The 19,788-nt window shown below is 44.3% G+C and overlaps 1 long non-coding RNA gene across 1 annotated transcript in view; it reads left to right on the top strand.

Annotated features, from left to right (window-relative positions):
• Nucleotides 1-19,190, top strand: part of LOC112550598 — a 197,922-nt gene extending 178,732 nt beyond the window's left edge. Inside the window, exons 3-5 of the long non-coding RNA XR_003094528.1 lie at nt 15,268-15,400; nt 17,062-17,146; nt 18,943-19,190. This is a non-coding gene — a long non-coding RNA (uncharacterized LOC112550598). The remainder of the gene's footprint in view (nt 1-15,267; nt 15,401-17,061; nt 17,147-18,942) is intronic.
• The last annotated feature ends 598 nt before the right edge of the window (nt 19,191-19,788 follow it).

Here is a 19,788-nt window from a genome sequence, read left to right on the forward strand (position 1 = left end):
CTGGGGTCGTTTGACCCCAGTACTCTTTCCTGCCATGGCAGGGGGTTGGACTAGATGATCTGCCCAGGTCCCTTCCGACCCTAGAAACTATGAAACTATATTTCTTTACTACTACTAAGCAGACTGACAGTAGCATAACAATGTATGCTCCAAAGGGTACTGGGCCCCAGGTACTGTCAAAGTTTCATAGTTTCATATTTATTAGGGTCAGAAGGGACCTATTAGATCATTGAGTCTGACCCCCTGCCCAAGGCAGGAAAGAGCACTGGGGTCAGATGACCCCAGCCAGGTGTCTGTCTAATTTCCTTTTGAATATTTCCAAGGAAGAGGACAACACCACCTCCCTTGGAAGCCTATTCCATATTTTGGCAACCCTCACTGTAAAGAACTTTTTCCTGATGTCCAGCCTGAATTTGCTCTCTTTTAACTTGTGTCCATTGTTTCTAGTTGCCCCGACTGTCGCCCTGGGAAACATCATATTCCCCACTTCCTGCTGACCCCCTCCATGCTGTTGTAGGCAGGAGGCAGCCACAAGATCATCTTTCAGCCTCCTCTTGTGCAGGCTAAAGAGGTTCAGGTCTCCCAATCAGTCCAGATAGGGTTTTTCCTGTAGGCCTTTAACCAGACAGGTGGCCCTCCTCTGAACCTTTCCAGGATATCCACATCCCTCCTGAAATGTGATGACCAAAACTGGATGCAGTACTCCAGCTGCGGCCTGACTAATGCCACATAGAGGGGAAGTATCAACTCCCTATACCTGTTTGTGATGCACCTACTTATACAAGAAAGAGTGCAGTTAGTTTTACTTATTACCTCATCAAATTGGTGACTCATGTTCATTTTGGAATCAATTATGACTCCAAGGTCTCTTTCCACAGTTGTGCTGCTTAGAATGGTCCCTCCCAGACTATAGGAGTGCTGATGATTCTTCCTCCACAGGTGCAACACATGACACTTATCCTTGTTAAACGTCATCCTATTCTGTTCTGCCCACCTCCCTAGCCTGTCCAAATCTGCTTGGATTTGCTCCCTGCCCTCTAGTGTGTTTACCTCCCCCCATAGTTTTGTGTCATCAGCAAACGTGGACAGGGTGCTTACTACTCACTCATGACAGAGCCTTGGGGGACTCCACTGCCTACATTTCTCTGGGTGGTAACCGACCCATCTACCACCACTCTCTGGGTGCATCCCATAAACCAATTTTCCACCCACCAAACTGTGTAATAATCTACATTGCAGTTTTTTAGTTTAAGTATGTGTATGTGTGACAGAGGGGGAGGCTCCAGAATGGAGCTAGGGAAGTCTCTTACCCTCAAGTCACCTGTTCCCCCTTCCTCCCTTCCTCCCCACATCCTGCACCTTCCCAGCAGCATCTCCAACTCCATCAGCTGAGAAGTCAAAGAAGTGGCAGTGGTGATGCATGGAGTAGGAGCAGCAGCCAGTGATTCAGTACAGTTGGGGGAGATATCCCCCATCTTTTTCTATTGCCCTGTCTTTCTTTGGCTGCTCAACAGGCACGGCAAAGAGGTGACATCTCCCTCAACAGCAGAGAAACTCCAGGTGCTGCCTCCTCACTATGGTCTGTCACTACCCAGCATAGGCAACGCATGGGGGTGGCACATGCCTCCCTTGAAATTGGCTCTCACCGGCAGGGGAGTGGGGAGCATTGGCTGGTGCTCCCTCCCCCCGCGTTGCCGCCCCCCCCCCCCCCCCCCAAGAAGCATTGGCACCATTTCTGTGTTTTCCAGTGGCACTGCTGGGGTCAGCAATCAGCCACTGGGGAACCCCCTCCCCCCCGCCAGTTGGTGATCGGCCGCTGGGGGACCCCCCCGTTGACAATCGGCTGCTGGTGCCCCCCAGAGCCAAGAGGCATCAGTCACCCATGCTACCCAGGGTGCATTACTGACCTGTTATACCTCTTCAGGTTGATAAAAAATTCTTAATATGTTTAAAATGAATTAATATTTCCTGTATATGGTTTTGTTTCCACACTGTCCTTCAAACACACTTCTTTCTCCCCTTAAACCATGTTTCTGCTTGCTTGAATGATTTTTTCCTGTGGATTCCAAAGGGCATTACCCTTAATGATGCAGCACTATTTTACAGCCAGTGAGAGCCTTTACTCAGAGTTTCTTTCCATCTCAAGATTCTGCCTACACCATTTCCAAACTCGTTCTTGTGCCATTCTTTGTGTTGGCTTAACTGTGTCTCTCTACTATATCAACTGTATCTCTACTGTAAACTCCTGGAGGCAAGGACCTTTGCTAGAATTTGCAAAGGATCATAAAACTGTGGTGCACCCAACTCTCACTGGACTTTATTGTGGTTTATTCAGGTTTGAGTGCTTACCTCCATTGCCTGTGACTATACAGGGTCAAGCTCTCTGTTAATGACTGATGAACGATGAAATCAAGAGAAAGGACATTGTAACTCTTTGTCCCAGAGACATGAATTTGTTCCACATATTCATGTTCACATTCACATTAAAAGTAATCACAGGAGCTAGTGGGTGTTTGCTGGGGAAATATCTATTAATTTAACATCTGAATGATCATCATCTGAGATTATATAAATGTAATAACACTCTGCACTTAGTCTTGACCAGAAATTACTGTACTGGGAAGAGTCTTTTGTTTAAGTCCCAAAAGGTTTTGTGATGTAAATACAGGACTATTAAAACCAGAATTTTCTTTAAAGTGAAAAGATTTATTTTGCCCCTGAGAACTGCAGCCTGGTAAAATAGCTAAAGGTTTTTTATTTTATTTATTTTATCTTTTTTATGGAGCAATAAACTAGAGTGAGATTTGAGCTTGTGGTGACTTGAAGACATTTTTAAGCCTGGAAATCACATGGCTGAGTGACTGGCATGGCTGAAATGTTTGGCACTTTGAACAACTCATAAGACAAATGAGCAAGAAACAAGAAAGTGTAAATCTAATTAATGTCAACAAAAACTGATTAAATTTGTAGTTCAATTTGTCTAAGGAAAGTGCAGAACTGACCCTTTCTTGTACCTTCTGGGAAAGTTCATTAGTAAATTCACGAGCATCTTGTTAATTCTACACTTCAATAATATATACAAGGGCAAGAATATAACCCCATAGCCATGAGACTGGTGCTTTGAAGTAAAATATTGTAAATCTGATAGAACATACAAGGCTAACTGATTACGAACGCCCATTTGGAGGACTAATGGTCTGAAAGGCACTTTGGGCCAAAAGACCTGATCCAAAGCATACTGAGGTTAATGAATATGTTTGACTGACTTCAATAGGCTTTGGATCTCAAAGCAATATGGGTCCTTTGTTCTTTGTACTGAAAGGATTGGCAATACTGTGAAGAACCTCAGGGACAGATCCAGATCCACCTTATACATACCTTCATTTAGAATTCAACTGAGAAATAGATGCATTGTCCAAAGAAGGCTAACAGAACAGATAGGATTAGAAAACTAAGCATAGGCAACACGTGGGGGGTGTACAGGGGGGGGATGTGCTCCCCCTCCCCCAAGATCGGCCCTTGCCAGCCGGGGAGCGGGGGCACAAAATGAAGCACCAGCCAGTGCCCCCTCCCCCCCCCCCCCCCCCCCTCCCCAAGATTAAAGAAGCACCAGCAGCACTGAGAGAAGTGCCAGTGGCACCTCCGGTTTTGCTGCCAGCACTTCCAGTTTTGCCGCCAGCACTGTGATTGGTCACTGGGGGACCCCCTCCGAGCCAGCAATCGGTTGCTGGAGGACTCCTTTCCTCCCCCTGGTTGGTTATTGGCCACTGGTGCCCCCCACCCAGACTCTGAAAGCACCAGTTGCCCATGCAACTAGGAGATCTGTAAAGCTAATGGGGAGAGCTACTTAGCTCCAATGGCATCTATACATGTGCCTTGGGGTGGCGTGGGGTACTTTAATTAGAGCTTCAAAAAGGCAATTTAGAGTTCTGAGGCACTGAGCCTGGAGTTAGCCAATCAAAAATACTCAACACAAAGGTATACCTAAACTCTTCCCTCCCTTTGGAGCTTAGGCATTTGATTCAGGGTTAATTGGCATCAGGTGCTTCCACTGACTTCAAATCTGGAGAGTCTAAAGAGTAGGTGCCTCATAAACTGGCTGGGGTGCCCACCTTTTGCATAATAGTCAAGTGGTTAGTGCACTTCCCCAGGAAGTAGAACACCTATGTTCTAGAACCTCTTCAGCCTAAAAAAATTCAAACTCACAGATTCACAGAAGTTTAGGGCTGGAAGGAACCTCATGATATCATCAGGTCCAGCCCCACTACTTTAGGCAGGAAAGATGGCTGAGGTCAAATAACCCCAACAAGGTGTACACCCAGTCTCTTTTTGAAGATCCAGGGTAGGTGTCTGCACCACCACAGTCTATTCCAGAGTCTGGTCACACAAACCGTAACGATGTTTTTCCTTATATCCAGTCTGAAACCTCCTTCTAAGAGTATATGACCATTGCTCCTGTTTTTGCCCTGGCATGCTCTGGTGAATACTTGTTCACCTAGCCCCTGATGCTCTCCCCTGAGCTAATTAAGCTCAGGGGAGAGCTTAATTGTAAGCTGCTATCAGGTTCACTGTCTGTGGCTTAGGTTGAATTTTGGTGTGTCAGTCCTTTTTAATCAGTTAGTTTACCAATTTTGTATTTGGCCCTTAGCATCTTAAGATACTTCTTTATACTTTGCAAAGGCACAGATTTTTCTTATCTGAAAGCCTGGTGCTTAAATCCATCCCTGTTCAGCACAGTTCTTAAGCAGATGCTTAAACTTAAGCATCTTGCCTAGTCTTTTTGAATAGGAATGAATTCAGACACATGATTGAAAGTGGTTGGCCAAGATGGGGCTCACAGCAGGATTGAGTTTAACTCCAGGACCAAATTCAGTTATTGCAATATCTATGGGAAGCAGTTAATGGCCTTAAAAAATACTGAATAGAAATAATGAAGCTGTTTTAGATCTGTTTGCAACTCATTTGCCTTAACAAGACAGGCTGTGATTGAATCCTGAAAGACATTGTTGGCACACAGCAACACAGTGGCTCTTTTTCAAGTTGCTTGATATGTTAATTTAACCCAGTCAGATGCTTATTAAGAATTTCTAATGTTTTAAACTATATGTATTATGTAACCCACTAAGGCTACAATATAATCCCTGCTACAACCATGTACAGTCCTTTAAGTCTTGATCAAGTTATTAACATCAATCAGCTGCCAGCACATGGCAAATCTCACCTTCATACTTTTCAGAAATGTTTTCTGAAGTCATGAGTCCTTTCTTGGGAAAATGCTTCCTGTAAAAGGGTGCTTAGATACAGCTCAATTCCTCTCCTCCTGTAAAAGTGCTAAAAGTGGAACTCTGGAGAAAACCCATCTAAAAAAATTAATCTAGGTAAATACCAACATTTCTATGTCCTTCCCACTCTCTAAAACTTTCTGTTATCTGACGGATTGTTAAAATGATTGCCCATCGTTATCATTTCAACAGACAATGGGAGTATAGATTTTCCTAAGTTTAGAAGGCCAGTTGCTCTTTTCTTAAATTATAGTTTGGAGTTTGCTTTGTTTCTCATTTGTTTTAGGATTTTTTTCCTTCCTGTGTACATTTTTGAAGGAGTCCATCATGAAGTTTTAGGGGCTCATTTTCTTTTCTTTTTCCTAGCAAGCGTATTCATTTCTTTCCAGTTTCAGAAGAGTGTATTTTATTTGCTTTGTTTTACTTTAGCTAATTAGCTCAAGGGACTACTTTATTTTGCCTGAAGATTTGATTGAGGGAATTCTATATTTCATGACATCTATAATAACACTGATTTTGGGGAACTTTTATTTCATAACACATTAAAGGGAGGCAAAATAGTAGTAGACATGAACAGCATTCACAGTTTTATTCCCGTGACCTGCTTTCCACTAACATACACCCACTCACTTCTCCACACATGTAGGAAATAGATATAGGCCAAGAAAATATTTACAGAAATACATAACTGCTACGAGTCTGCACAGTATTTTGTGAACCACCCAGTGCTCATTCAGATGAGGGCAGCGGGAGATGCCCAAAAGGCTGCATGATTGCTGGCCAGGGAGTGAAGGGAATCAAGCCCGAGGACCCTTTGGGATGGAGCAGAGTGAGTGTGGACCCAGGGAAAGGGAAGGATGGTATGAGTGAGGCCCAGCAAGGGCAGTATGAGAGAAACCATGTGAGACACAGTGGAGTGTGAAAGGCCTTAGTGAGAGGGAGGCGGTATGAGTGTGGCCCGTAACAGAGCATGTTGTGAGAAGCCTAATACTGTAATGAGTTGGACCTGGCCTCAGGCCAGAGCTTTACATAGTTGTTAGAAACATCTGCGAGGCATGGGGCATGTAAGGGATGGTAGGAGCATGTACTCAAGGCTCTAGATACCATGGCCCAGAAAGGGCAGCCTCCCGCCTATTAAGATCGTAATTACTTAACAGCAAGGCTTGGCAGATGAGAGAGGTGGGTGGCATGCCCAGAGGCAGTGGGAGAGCAGCACTGTGGCTGGTTGGGGAGCTCCTACATTGCCATAATAATTATCAACAAAACACCCAGTACTTTTAGCAAATGCTACAGAACTTAATTGTATCCCCACTGCAACTAAAATTACATTCAAAATGTTAACTTGTTTCCATTTCTCCCACCCAGGAAAGGAAAATCTTAGCTCAAACTCAGCTTGAAGTAACACCCAAAAGGAGTATATATCAGAGGCTTGGTGGAGTCCATATGAGACTTCTATCACCAATTAAAACTACATGGAAATTAGTCAGGTACTGTAGCAGTCAAAAGGGCGAAGATCTGCCAGAGCCAAGTGGCCCATCAGGCTGCCCTGAGTAAAGCACACCAGTTTTTCTAGCCAATAGCACATGAGGGAGTGATGTGAATAGCATCACATCTAGCTGCCTTTGTTTCCCCAGCCTGAATGACTAGACATCCATCTATTTCTTTGCTGAGTAGAAGGCAGCTTTCAGCAAGAGTTTGGAGCAAACCTTAAACTACACTTTGGGAGCTGTACCAAGATGCCTACCACCATGCAGGTCTTTTGTTAGGGATCTAAAAGGGAGATAAAGGAAAAGAGATCTCTCTCTTTTTTTTTTTTTTGTCAACACTTGCTGCCCCTATTTTAAAGACAGCTTTCCTTAGCAGCTGGAAGGCAATTTTTCAAGTGATTTCATAAATTTAATAGATTTCATAGATTTTTAGAGTCGGAAGGGACCTTAGTAGATCATCAAGTCCAACTCCCTGCCCTGGGCAGGAAAGAGGGCTGGTGTCAGGGGCCCCCCGCCAGGTGCTTGTCTAGTCTCCTCTTAAAGACCTCCAAGGTCTCTAAGCAACTCTACCTGAGGACTTTCATTTTTATGACTTATTTTATTTTCCACTCCTAAAAAGCAAGGACAAGTTGATGCAAGCTCCTCATCAAGACATTTAATCTTTTATTACCTCATCTCTAAAATGGATATGAAATAAAGACTTCAGTTTAAAGCAGCACATTTTTAAAAATGTAATAATGAATTTATGGAGATCACCAACTTGGCAGTGTAGAGTCTGAAGCACTTGCTTATCCATGGAAAAGGTATAGGAGGGACAATAGCATCCCCATATCATTTTGCCAGTGTGCCTTAAACTTAATATGAATGTATTGCTTTGAGGAGTAAAGCCCTGGTCCAGAGCCCATTGAGGGCAATGGAGAGTCTTAACTTTAAATCAGTAGGATTTCAGCATGTGCTTGAGTGCTTGCTTGAATCACAGCCTTAGGAGTTCCATCTCCTTCTCATTTTGAACCCTCTTCTGCAATGGCCAATAAGGTTGGGTTTGTGACACATGTACCTTTCTGCCAGACTGGCTGGCCATGTCTACGTGAGCATGGACATTTGTTTCCCCAGGGACAAAAAGCAGCTGCTCACCTTGTGCCACTGCTACTTGTCCCCAGGAAACACCTGTGCCACATGCCCTCTGACATGAGGCAGACCTGGGGCTTACTTGGGACCCGGGGGCCTCCTGACGGTGCAGCAGTGATGATCCTGCTGCTCAGAGCCTGGCCAGTAGCTGAAGCATGGCTCTGGGCAGCCAGGCTCCAGTTTTGGGCAGCATGCATGGCCCCTGAGTGAGCCACTCCACTTTTGTTTTGTGCAGATTTTTTTGACCCCATGAACACCTCAAGACCGCAGCCTACCACCCTCAGACAAATGGGCTCGTAGAAAGGTTCAATGGGAACTTGAAAGGTATGCTACAGGCCTATGTGGACTCTAACCCCAACGACTGGGATGAGAAACTTCTGCATTTGCTCTTTGTCTTCCGGGAGGTGCCCCAGGAGTCCACTGGGTTCTTGCCCTTTGCGTTGATGTTTGGAAGGCAAGTTAGGGGTCCTCTCAATTTGGTGAGAGAAGAGTGGGAAGGGAAAATCTCTTCCACTAAGACCTCCATGGTAGAATACGTGCTCAACTTTTGTCAGAAACTAACTGACATGATGAAAGTGGCATGAGACTCCCTGGCCCAGGCCCAGTAGAAGAAAAGTGCCTGGTATGATGAAAAGGCTCACTTATGTACCTTTGAACGAGGTGATAAGGTCATGGTTTTCCTACCACTGAAGGCAGACAAGCTGCAAGCAGCTTAGGAAGGTCCTCGTGTCATCCTGGACAAGCTGGACGATGTGACCTATGTAGTGTCCAGGAGTGGGAAAAAGCCTAGGATAGTTCATGTGAACATGCTTAAACCATGCTTTAATGGAAGTGAAGTGGTATACTGGATTTGCTCAATAGAAGGATAATCTGAGGATCCAGAGAAGCCGGTCATGTATGGTGACTGGGATGGAGAGGCAGGAATAGAGGAACTCCACCTGCCAGACCATCTGACCTCCCAGGACAAGGACAAGCTGCTCACAGCACCTAAAGACTTTGAGACAGTGTTCTGCAACAAACCAGGTAAAACGACCCTCTATAGACACAGGCAGCCATCACCCTCTCCAATCCAGACCTTACCCAGTTAAGGCGAGGCAGGAAATAACGCAAGAGATCACAGAGATGAAAGGGTTAGGAGTAATCCAACCTTCAATGAGTCCCTGGGCCAGCCCTGTGGTACTCGTCCAGAAGCAGGATGGGTCCATCCGGTTCTGTGTGGACTACCAGAAGCTGAATGCAATTACCACCCCTGACACTTACCCTATGCCCAGGAGGGACTCTTTACTTGATTGCCTAGGGCCAGCCAAGGTTATCTCTACTCTCGCTCTGTCCAAAGGATTCTGGCAAATGGCACTGGATCCGGACGCGATAGCCAAGTCTGCCTTTACCACACCTGTGGGACTACATGAGTTTACAGTTTTACCTTGCAGTATACGCAACTCTCCCGATCTTTTCAAAGACTGATTAATAACCTGTTACAAGGATGTGAGCAGCTTGCCATGGCTTACATTAATGACATCGCCGTCTTCAGTCAGGACTTTGAATTGCACCTCATTCATCTGACCACAGTGTTAGGCAAGATCAAGCAAGCTGGTCTTACTGTGAAAGCCAAAAAGTGTCAGTGGGCACTATCTGAAGTGGTATATTTGGGACATTGTGTGGGTGGAGGTCATATTGCTCCCTTGTGGGACAAGATTGAGGCCATTAGAGACTGGCTGCCCCCACAAACCAAGAAGCAAGCCAGAGCCTTCCTTGGCCTGGGTGGATATTACAGGCAGTTTGTCCCTGGATTTGGAGTGACGGCAGTTCCCCTACATGAGCTGACCAAGAAGAGCAGCCCTGATCCAGTGGTCTGGAAGCAGGGGTGCCAAGAAGCATTTGACACCCTAAAGGCTGCCCTGATCAAACAACCGATTCTGAAGGCACCGGTCCATGATAAACCCTTCTTCATTGCCACTGATGCCTCCAACTCAGGACTAGGAGCTGTACTGTTACAAGAGCACCAAGAGACATGGCACCCCATGGTGTACCTAATCCAGAAGTTAATCCCTCAGGAGCAGAACCTATCATCTATCGAGAAGGAGTGTTTGGCAATCGTCTGGGCACTGAATAAGCTGAGGCCCTATTTGTGGGGGCAGCAGTTAACCGTCCTATCAGACCATGCCCCGCTGCAATGGTTGCAGATAATGCAAAACACCAACGGCAAGATTCAACGATGGGCCTAGCAGCTTCAGGAGTTCAACTTTACCGTCGAACACATCAAGGGAAGCCAGAATGTGATAGCAGATGCCCTGTCATGAAAGGACTCTGGGTAGTGGGTCGGATGGACTCGGGCCCACCTGAGAGAGCTCTGGCATGGGAGGTCCCCAATGTGCTTTCACCTTCTATGTGTTTTATCGTTATGACCAGTCTTATGTGTTGTGTAATCTCTCTTTAGGTGTGAAAGGTGACCCTTCCAAATGAAACACGCTCGCACCCATAGCTCTGTAAAGCCATGTGTCCAAGCTTTTAAAGGAGGTGGGGGAAGTGTGACAGAAGGCCACCTCTGTTTCTCCTCAAAAACTGCTCTGTGACAATTTGGTTAAGATGGCCTCTACAGAGGGTACACACCTTACCCTATCTCTTTAGGTAACCTGAGCTGGATACATTCCTGAGGGAGGGGGGAAACCTGCTCCCTCTGCCTACATGACTGGCATCCCATCCCTGGGTGAGGGGCTTGCTCCCTGGGGAGCTAGGAACTGCCAGTCTGCCCAGCAACTAGTGATGCATTTCAAATTGGTTGGCTGACAGCCAACAGGTGCTGGCCTCCATTGGACCAGGTAAATGAGGTCACAAGGGCTATATAAGTTAAGGACTGTCCAGGAGGAGGGAGCAGCAGCCATGAGAAAGACCCAAAGAGAGAAGAGCTGCACCATGTGAAACTTGCTCTCTCTCAAAACTCATGATCAAGGAACTGCCTGCCTCCAGAGGGAATCTCCACCTGCCTCTGGATGATACCTGTGAGTAAGCTACCTGAGATCTAACTAGATATATAGCTTGCAGTAACTCAGATGCATGATCAAAGGCTACCCCAGCCACTCAGTTTGCTCTATGGGATTTCTCTAATATTGTTCTACCCTGTACCCTATTCCAACCCTACCCCTTGTAACTAATAAAGTTCTCCTTTGTACCTAGCATGGGGGACTTATTGGGAGTGGGTCTAGATTATGCCTTGGGGTCCCCTTGGTTCGACTGACTAAGGGAAACCACTACTTGTGCTTCCGACTGAGGAAAGCATCCCAATTTCTTGAAGTGAATCAAATACCCTTGAGGGCTACTAGGCCTGTGTTTCCGAAGGTGTGCAGAGCCAGAATCAAGCCCATCCCTGGGTGGTGGCAGTGTTACCCCCAGGCTAGGGGGTGTGCTCCAGGAAGGTGGTCAGCCAGATGTGAGGCGCCCCCAGGGAGGCATTCGGAGCCCGGAAAGTGGTCGGGCACAGTGAGGTGGGTGGCTTAATGCAGGAGCACCCCCTACTGGCCTGCCACACCCACCACACTGCTACCTTGCAGCATGGAGAACAGCTGAATGTGCAGTATGTGGTGCCACAGACATGTCTGTAGCACCACATACCACACATCCACACTTGTCTGAATGTGGCCGCTGTGTCTAGGGGAGTGTACTTGCAGAGGGACAAATAGTAGCAGCACAAATTTATGCCGCTACTTGATGCCTCGGCACATGCCCTTGCATGTGCGCTTTGTTGAGAGACACATTATCCCACTTTGGGTAAACTGTCTTTGCCCAGCTCCTCCCAGCTCCCAGTGTGCTAGAGCATCAAGGGCAAAAATGGAGCAGTAGAGATGCTCAGGCCAACAGCCAGAGCATCTCATTGGAGGACCAAGCTTCATTTGTTGTGGTGCATGTTATTTTCTCATGCTCTGCACCGCTTTTTTTTTTTTACCAGGAAATCCCAGTAGCAAATTATGCTCCCGTACTGCAAATTTGCAGTGCAGGACATGTTTTAACATTCCACAAATGCAGTTTATGGCACCAAAAAAAGGTTTGTGGTGTCTGGACATGGACACTGTGTCCAAAAACCAGCAACTTGTTTTACTATAGACCAATGCTAGATAAGTTTTCCCCTCAAACTGTGCTGTCTTATCTCTCAAAACTATGCTGACTTTTTTTTGTTAAAGATGAATATTAATTAAACAAGTGAGAGGTTCACAGGTCATTATGTCCTATGAGACTTAGAAATAGGTCTTTATACCATTAGGAAATACATATTCCCACATATCCAACTGTTAAAGTGCTCACTTTTGGTCCTGGTAGATCGTGAGTTGCCTAAGTTGTGAGTGTTACATATTATATGAAATTATTTTAGGTTACTTGGGGCGGGGGGTAACTAAATGAGATATATATTTCTCCTCTCTCAGAGATGTGCAGTTGAACTAAGGACCTCATTCAATAAGTGCATGAATCATACCACTGAAGTCAGTGGAACTTGCTGGGTGCTTAAAAATATGTTCAGCTTGCTGAACTGGAATCCAAAGCATTGGATTTTACAGGGAGATTCAGATGAAATAGCACTTTTGAAAAGCACAGACATTTCTGTAAGAGATGTGATATATATACAGAATGCATGATGATGTGTTATTAAGATTTTGTTGACAACTGGCTGGCATGAGTTGTACAAGTCATCCTTGGCTTTGCCAATTTGTGAGTAATCCAGCCATTTCAAACTCATAGTGCCAGAATCTTTAGACTACACTGGCATACAATCTCTTTAGATCTGATTCAATCCTTGTTTAAGGTCAGTAAAAAGATTCACCCTGACTTAAATGGGAGTCTGATCAGGTTTCTGTAAAGAGGGGAAGAGCATATTTAACACTAGCATATTTCTGCTTCAGAGGTGTCAGACTCCCTGGGCACCTCCATTTGAGCACGGTTATGTGGTATGTTGCACGCTGTATACATGTTTGCAGCACCACATACCGCACAGTCCAGTGTTCTCCATGCTGCAAGGATGCACTGCCCATGCGTGCACTGCTCAGGGGGGTTCCATGGATTTTTCTGACCTCCACTTTTTTTCCTTTTTTTTTTACCACTGGATATCCAGGGGTCAAAAAAACCTGTGGGGAAAAAAAACGGAGCAATGCACGCTTGGGCAGTGCGCACTGCTGAAAAGCAAGGCTGGGCCAGCTAGAGTTGTGCTGTGGCTGTTGGCCTGGCTCCACCCAGCAGAAGCACTGTGGCTGCAGCCCCAGAAGGCCCCCAGGATCCCAGGTAAGGCTGCTGGGGCCAACACAATGCTAGCCCCAGGTTCCCCTACCACCCCGGGGTGACTTGCCATGTGCCAAAACCCGTGTGGCATGGGCATTCCCCAGGGACAGGTAGCTGTGGCGCAAGGTGTGCTGCTGCTAGGTGTCCCTGGTGAACCAAATGGCCATGCACATCTGGATGCACCCCCTTGGCCCTAAGGACTCCTCACATGATGGACCCAGGCTACAAGGAGCCTTGCAAGTCAGATCTGGATACAGCTCTGGTGGTAGGGCAAGTGGCGATGGCATTAACTATCACAGGTTCCTGAGCAGGATGATAGGCTGGATGATTCTGCTCCTTTGGGCAGATGCAGCCTGAGAACTGGATCTTCAGTGCCCCAGGTTTATATCACAAGGGCAGCAGAGTTTTGTGACAAATCACATCTTGCATTTCATACAAGTTATTTAATTTTTATGCATTGGTATACAAGGAACCATTTAACTTTCTTTTACTCTGAATTAGAGTTAAGCATTTGTATAAGAAGGAAGAACAGTAACATACTGTGAGATGCATACCTGATTAAGAACTGCAGTTGTTAAAACCAAACAGCCATTCCATCAATCAAATCCACATCAGACAGAACTCATAAAATATTGCACAATATTTTTTGTGGATCATAATATGTCAGGAAACATAGGTTCACCTTTGGGCGTTTTTAAAGGTAAGGAATGGAAAGGTGTGAAAGCATGCTGTCAGAAATCTCATTAAAGCATTATTTACTAGTTCAAAATGAATTTACATTGATCTTTTGAAACTATCGCTAACCACAAATGCATTAAAACTAAACAGTCTTCATTTACTTGGAAATAAATGTGTCAGCATAACCTTGACTTTTGTCCAATGCTGTTCCAGCTTTTAATTCACAGAGGCTCAGTGTAAAGCAGTTTATTGTCTGTTGTGCTAAAACACGTTAGTTTAATTGCTAATATATTTCCTTCCTGCTTTCATTATCAAAATTGGTATCTAAAGAAAATATTTTTTTAAATAATCTGCTTCAAAATTGTAGCAGTACATGGAATTATTCACTGTAATTGTTTCCTGTTACATAGTAAGTGGTAACACTGCTTAAACAGTTTTAAAAGGAGGTGAGGGTAAAAGGCACAGAAAGGAATCTGGTTGTGCTGATCCAGGTTATGAGAAGCTTCGGAGTCTTGTGAAGTCAATATGCACTCACTAGCTTCTAAATCAATAGTTCAATGTTTACATTAAAAAAAACTTTGTTAATGGTTCCAGAGCATAGCCTAATGAATAAATAATTGTTATTTATTTGATAATTTTGTGTTGTACATTTAAAATGTTGTCCCTGGAGTCTGATGCAAAGCCCAGTGAAGTCTACAGGAGTCTTATCTCAGAATTCAATGCCTTTTGGGTTAAGCCCCTACTGCACATTGTCAAGAGGATCAGGCAGAATCCCTAGTTATATTCCCAACAGTATCCACTGTGTTGTCTACCCCAGTTCCCAACTACAACCTCATTGCACTGGTATGTAGTGGAAGCTGACAGTTGTAGGGGTCTTTAGGCTGTAGGCTGTAGTTTTTCAGTTCCCTGCTGCCTGGCCTAGCGGGTACTAGATTTGCTAAGGCCTACTCTAACTTCCGACACCACTACAAACTTAGAGGTTCTGGAGAAACATAATTTAGTTCTACCACATTCCTCTTCTGCCTCTGATGGTCAAAACCACTGTTTTCTGGTCATTATCAACACAGCCTAGATTCTTTCTGACATCTTATTTTTCCAAATGTTGTCTCCAGTCTCTTCCAAAAAATCCTCCATTGTTTTTTGTTATCTTACCACTTCCTGGATATTATTCCTTCCTGTCCCAAATACTAGAATATTATTTGATGTTACAACAAATGTTCTAAGCAGAGATATGCTGGTTTTGTTGTCAGGGAGATGCTGGTTTTATTGTTGTGTAGAAAAACCATGAGGTTCAATACACATTTGCTTTTCAAAGTCCTACGCTCCTCTCACCCATGTATTGACAGCAATGTTGATAAGCCTAAACGAATGTCCTAAGGTGAGACCATGCTGAAAAGAATTAGAACATGACTGTTATTTGTTTTCTACAGAAAACTTACAGCTTTGGCAGATGGCAGAGTCCAGTCCTTTATGTGAATAACCACATCATACGTAGATGAGCTCTCACACTGAAACACGGTGCCTTTCTATAATGTCCATTTGATGTCATCTGAAAAAAAATAAGTAAGGGCTGTTTTTTTAAAGCTCACTGCTTCTTTAAAAAGAGCCTTATGTGCTTTGGGTGTATTTATCATGTAGGAGATGACTATGAGGGCAGTACAGACTAATTTAACCATGCCATTCCCACTTAAACTCCAGCTTTTACTATATTTTACAATCATGTCATCATTATAATCCTATTATACATTTTAGGCCAGGGGTGTCATGGGCCAGATTTACACATGGCACCCCTTCCAGCCAATCTGAGATCTATACTAGACATGGCACCAATCCTGGCCTCTCTGGGATCCATGCTGCATGCTGCACCCTTCCTCCCCCTTCCCCCCTGCCAGTATTTCAGGACTTGTATGGCACACAACCCTCGCAGGCAGCACATGTAGCATGCGTCCCAGATCAGGTAGAGCAGTGGAGTCCCAGACTGGCTAGGGACAGGGGAGAGCCATGTGCAGCATAGATCCTAGACTGGCTGGCGTGGTACAGTGTGTGGCATGGGTCTCACTGTGGTTGTACTGTGGGTGCTGGATCCAGCATGTGGAAAGTGAAGAGGAGTAGGGAGGGAAGTGGATCCCTGGGCCCAACCTGGCACATAAATTGCCCTATGCAACTCATCTGGAGCCAGGTGAGTTGACCTTCTTGTTTCAGGCCCAGCCATTTCGTCAAATCCATGCAAAGTCACTCTGAAATCAATTGGCGTATAAACCTAACCATACAGACCCAAAGTAAAAAAACTGGAACCTCAGCTTCAGGCCTGGTCTTTATTAAAATTCTGAGAGGAAAAAGTGGAAGGCATTGACCACAGAAATAATATGTGAAAGCACCGATCTGTTCCTTTTCATCCCGCTGCCTAGAAACTTTTGGAGGTCACAATATTCTCCTTGTTTTTAACCTTAGACATGAACAATCATATTCCTGTACTTTTCTAAGCTAAAAATCAGTTGTGTTCTCACATCCTACCTTATCTAGTTTTCTGTTGATTAGATCTCATTCCTTTTCATTATTACCTACAGCTTTAGTGTCATACACTAACACACATGCTAGCTCTTTGATGTGACTGTTTCCTTCATTTTAGAGTGTAGAACAGTGGTGCTCAAACTTGGGTCCACACGCCTCAGCTGGCCTGCAGGACGGTGCCTGCAGGCTCTGGGGAAACACATGGGATGATAGTGGATGACACTGCCTCACACACCAGATTGCACCAGCACATCGGATCACACCACATTCAGATCCGGTGCTTGGAGCTGGATCCAGTATGTGGGGTTGCACCTGCAGACTGATCCCACATGCCAACCCTACACTGGATCCAGTCTGCTTACTGACCCTGCTCAGGGGCTCTGGTACATGGATTGGCCCTGTGCCACTCACCTGGTCCATGGGACCAGAAGGCTGAGCACCACTTGTGTAGAAGCAAGCCAAATTAAATTAATTTAAGGGCTATATGTAGAATGAAAAAAGCAGTTCTGTTGGACTGTTGACAACCATAATCCCATTTAGCTGCATCAGTCCTACTGCAGCATTACTTAGTTCCATGTACTAAGGAAGGCTGTAGATGAGCAGTGGCATGAGTTGTTCTAAACAATATGCTCCTTTTGAGTGCTCACATAATTTGTCATGCATGTAGGAAAATAAACTGTTGCCATGCCTTTTATTCATGAAAATATGTTTAGGCATGCAGGAGCCCAAGTGTGGAGCAAGCCAAGATGGAGCCAGGTGAGATGTATATGCAAGATCATCCAGTGCCAAACATCAAAGGTATGAACCCCACCTTTTCAAGTTCTTGCAAAGAGCCTCTATTTTAACCTTTCAGTGCTCTAAATGCCATGCCTTTGAACATGGGAAAGAGAAGAGTCGGTTCTCTTTCATTATCTATTATTATCTACCATGGAAATTTGTCCCATCACCATTCCTTATGTAAGGACAATGTTTTCTATTCAAAGTTCAGTACTATCAATATTACTCATTTTGGGTGTCTTCAGGCCAGACAACTAATAAATTGAACTGAAGAGTTAGCCAGGTCCCACTATTTCCCACAGGTGAAATGTGAATGCTACTCATTTCACTGACGTATATCACGCTTTCCCCAAATAACAGGCTAGTGAGGTTTTATATTCCCAAGAACTCCCACATTCTTGTAAGTTCTTCAAGCCTGGGAGTTGATAAAAGTTTTAATAAAAAAAGTTAACCAATACCCTGAGACCAGGACTTCTCTTAAGGCACAAGTTAGAGAGGCCCATACTTAGGCCTATTGTAGAGCAGAAAGGGACAGAAAAGGAACCATTGAACCATGCCTCCACCCAGGTCAGCAACACTGAGGCACATGCAGAAAATGGCCACGGTAAGCAACTTTGCATCAGGACAAAGGAGGAGGCAGGAAAGGAATTGTACCTGAGTTACACATCTCTCTCAGGGATCTTACCTGTATATGGGCCTGGCCTTGAACAGCCCATCTAACCCTATAGCCAGCAGTAGCAGTGGCAGTCCCCTCAATACAAGGATGTCAGTCTTCCAATAAATAGGGAAATTACCAGTGAGTCCATAGATGACTGAGAGGACCAATCTAAGATCCACGTGTTCAACTGCAGTTGTGGCAAATAGTTTTGGGGGGGAAAAGTAGATCCTGGTGATATTGGGACACAGCTATTTCCCTTTGTCTGTCTCAGCACTAAGCAGTATGTGTCAGTGTGTATTCACTCTTGACCATAACTGTTTCTGTTACTCCTCCTCCCCTTGCCTGTTTTCCATTTCAGTAGGAGATCTTGGGAGTACTGAAAAGGGGTGAGTTTTGTGACATTCTTTGGTAAAGGAGTAAAATACATTGTGTCAGAAAAGTGCTAAAAACTTCATCCATTTTGAATATGATCATTCAATTAAGAAAGCAAATAGTGACCCACTAGCTTTGTTTCCCACATTTCCACAATTTAAAGTGGAAGTAAGAGAGGAAATGTTGTATGAGGAACACTCAAGTAGTCCTTGCTAATGGTGGAAATGCTTAAGTATCATCTGTATACAGCTAATATAAACCTAAGTGGTTTATTACCACTGTTTTGTGATTTATGGCTCGCATTATGACTTTATTTTGAAATGGTTGCATTAAAAATTAATGTGTGGTAACAGAAGAATACACAACAAGGAACAGGGATCAGGCTCTATCAGATGCAAGACCATTCAGTGATTTATTTCTTATAATCCTCTGAAACTGGTGTCTCAATGCTATATTTACTTGGATCCTGCATGCTGTAGCATACTATCAGATTAGAACTTCCAAGGTGAAACAGACCTGCTTTTGTTTCCAACTTACAGTGCCATATACTGTTAATTTTTTAAAAGGTTTGAGTAGTTTATAACAAATATGAATAATTTATAGCCAATGTTCTCAGCATTGATTAGTGTTCTTTTGTAACAGAATGTCTTTTTGATATGCCTCATTCCTTTAATGTCTTGTGAAAAGTCGGGGAACCTGTTACTGCAGTGCTTAATGGACAAATCAACTTTAATTTTAATCATGCACACAATGTAAGATAAGTATTGATATACTTTTCCTTTTGCAGATACATGGAGCATTAACACTGAACATTAGAAGACGATCTAGAGATAAGTTAACAGTCCTATGGAATCATTTTCCCTGTAGAGCTCAGTGAGATTCTGTTTGCTCAGCTTTCCAGAATCCCAGTGCCTTGGATGCTGCTTCTCTGGTTCACCTGAACAAACATCCCCCACGTGCAGCTTTCCACGCTCTCTCTGTTCAGCCGCTTCCAGGGCATTTTCCCAACATCACAACCACATCACACCAATGACCTCAGCTGCACCACAGCTCTGTAAGCTATTAGTCCCAGACAGGGAGATGAGGCACATAAAGTTGCCCAGAGTCACACGGTCACTAGCTAAGAGATGAAAACTGACCCTGGGAGTCCTGACTCCCACAAAACATACTCGCTTTTCTAGATCATGATATGACGCAACTTAGATAAGTGGTCCTATTAAACCAAACAAAATGACAGCTTCAGAAACAGATGCCTTTTTAGTATATACACAGTAGGAAAGCAACAGATCTGCAGTATATCTGAATTGAAGCAAGATTCACAGATTTCAGTTTTTGAAATCATTGTGCATGTGAAGTATGATGCCTTTTTTCATAACGCATAACACATCCATTTTAACTACTTGATACTTTTGTTCGTATGATACAGCATCTAAGGCAGATTTAAATCCAGTGCTTAACCAGATATGGGTGAAAGCCACATATGTTCTACCTGGATGTTGAATGTAAACTTTTGGGGATGTTCAGGTTTGAGGGAAAGGTTGGAGGTTTGTTTTATTATCTGATTTAGGTTTATTTTCTGTTTGTTTGGGGAGAGTTGCTTCTTATGGTTGGTTGGTTTGTTTTTGTTTTTCTC

Source organism: Alligator sinensis, unplaced genomic scaffold (assembly GCF_000455745.1).
Source record: "Alligator sinensis unplaced genomic scaffold, ASM45574v1 scaffold966_1, whole genome shotgun sequence".
Lineage (NCBI taxonomy): Eukaryota > Metazoa > Chordata > Crocodylia > Alligatoridae > Alligator > Alligator sinensis.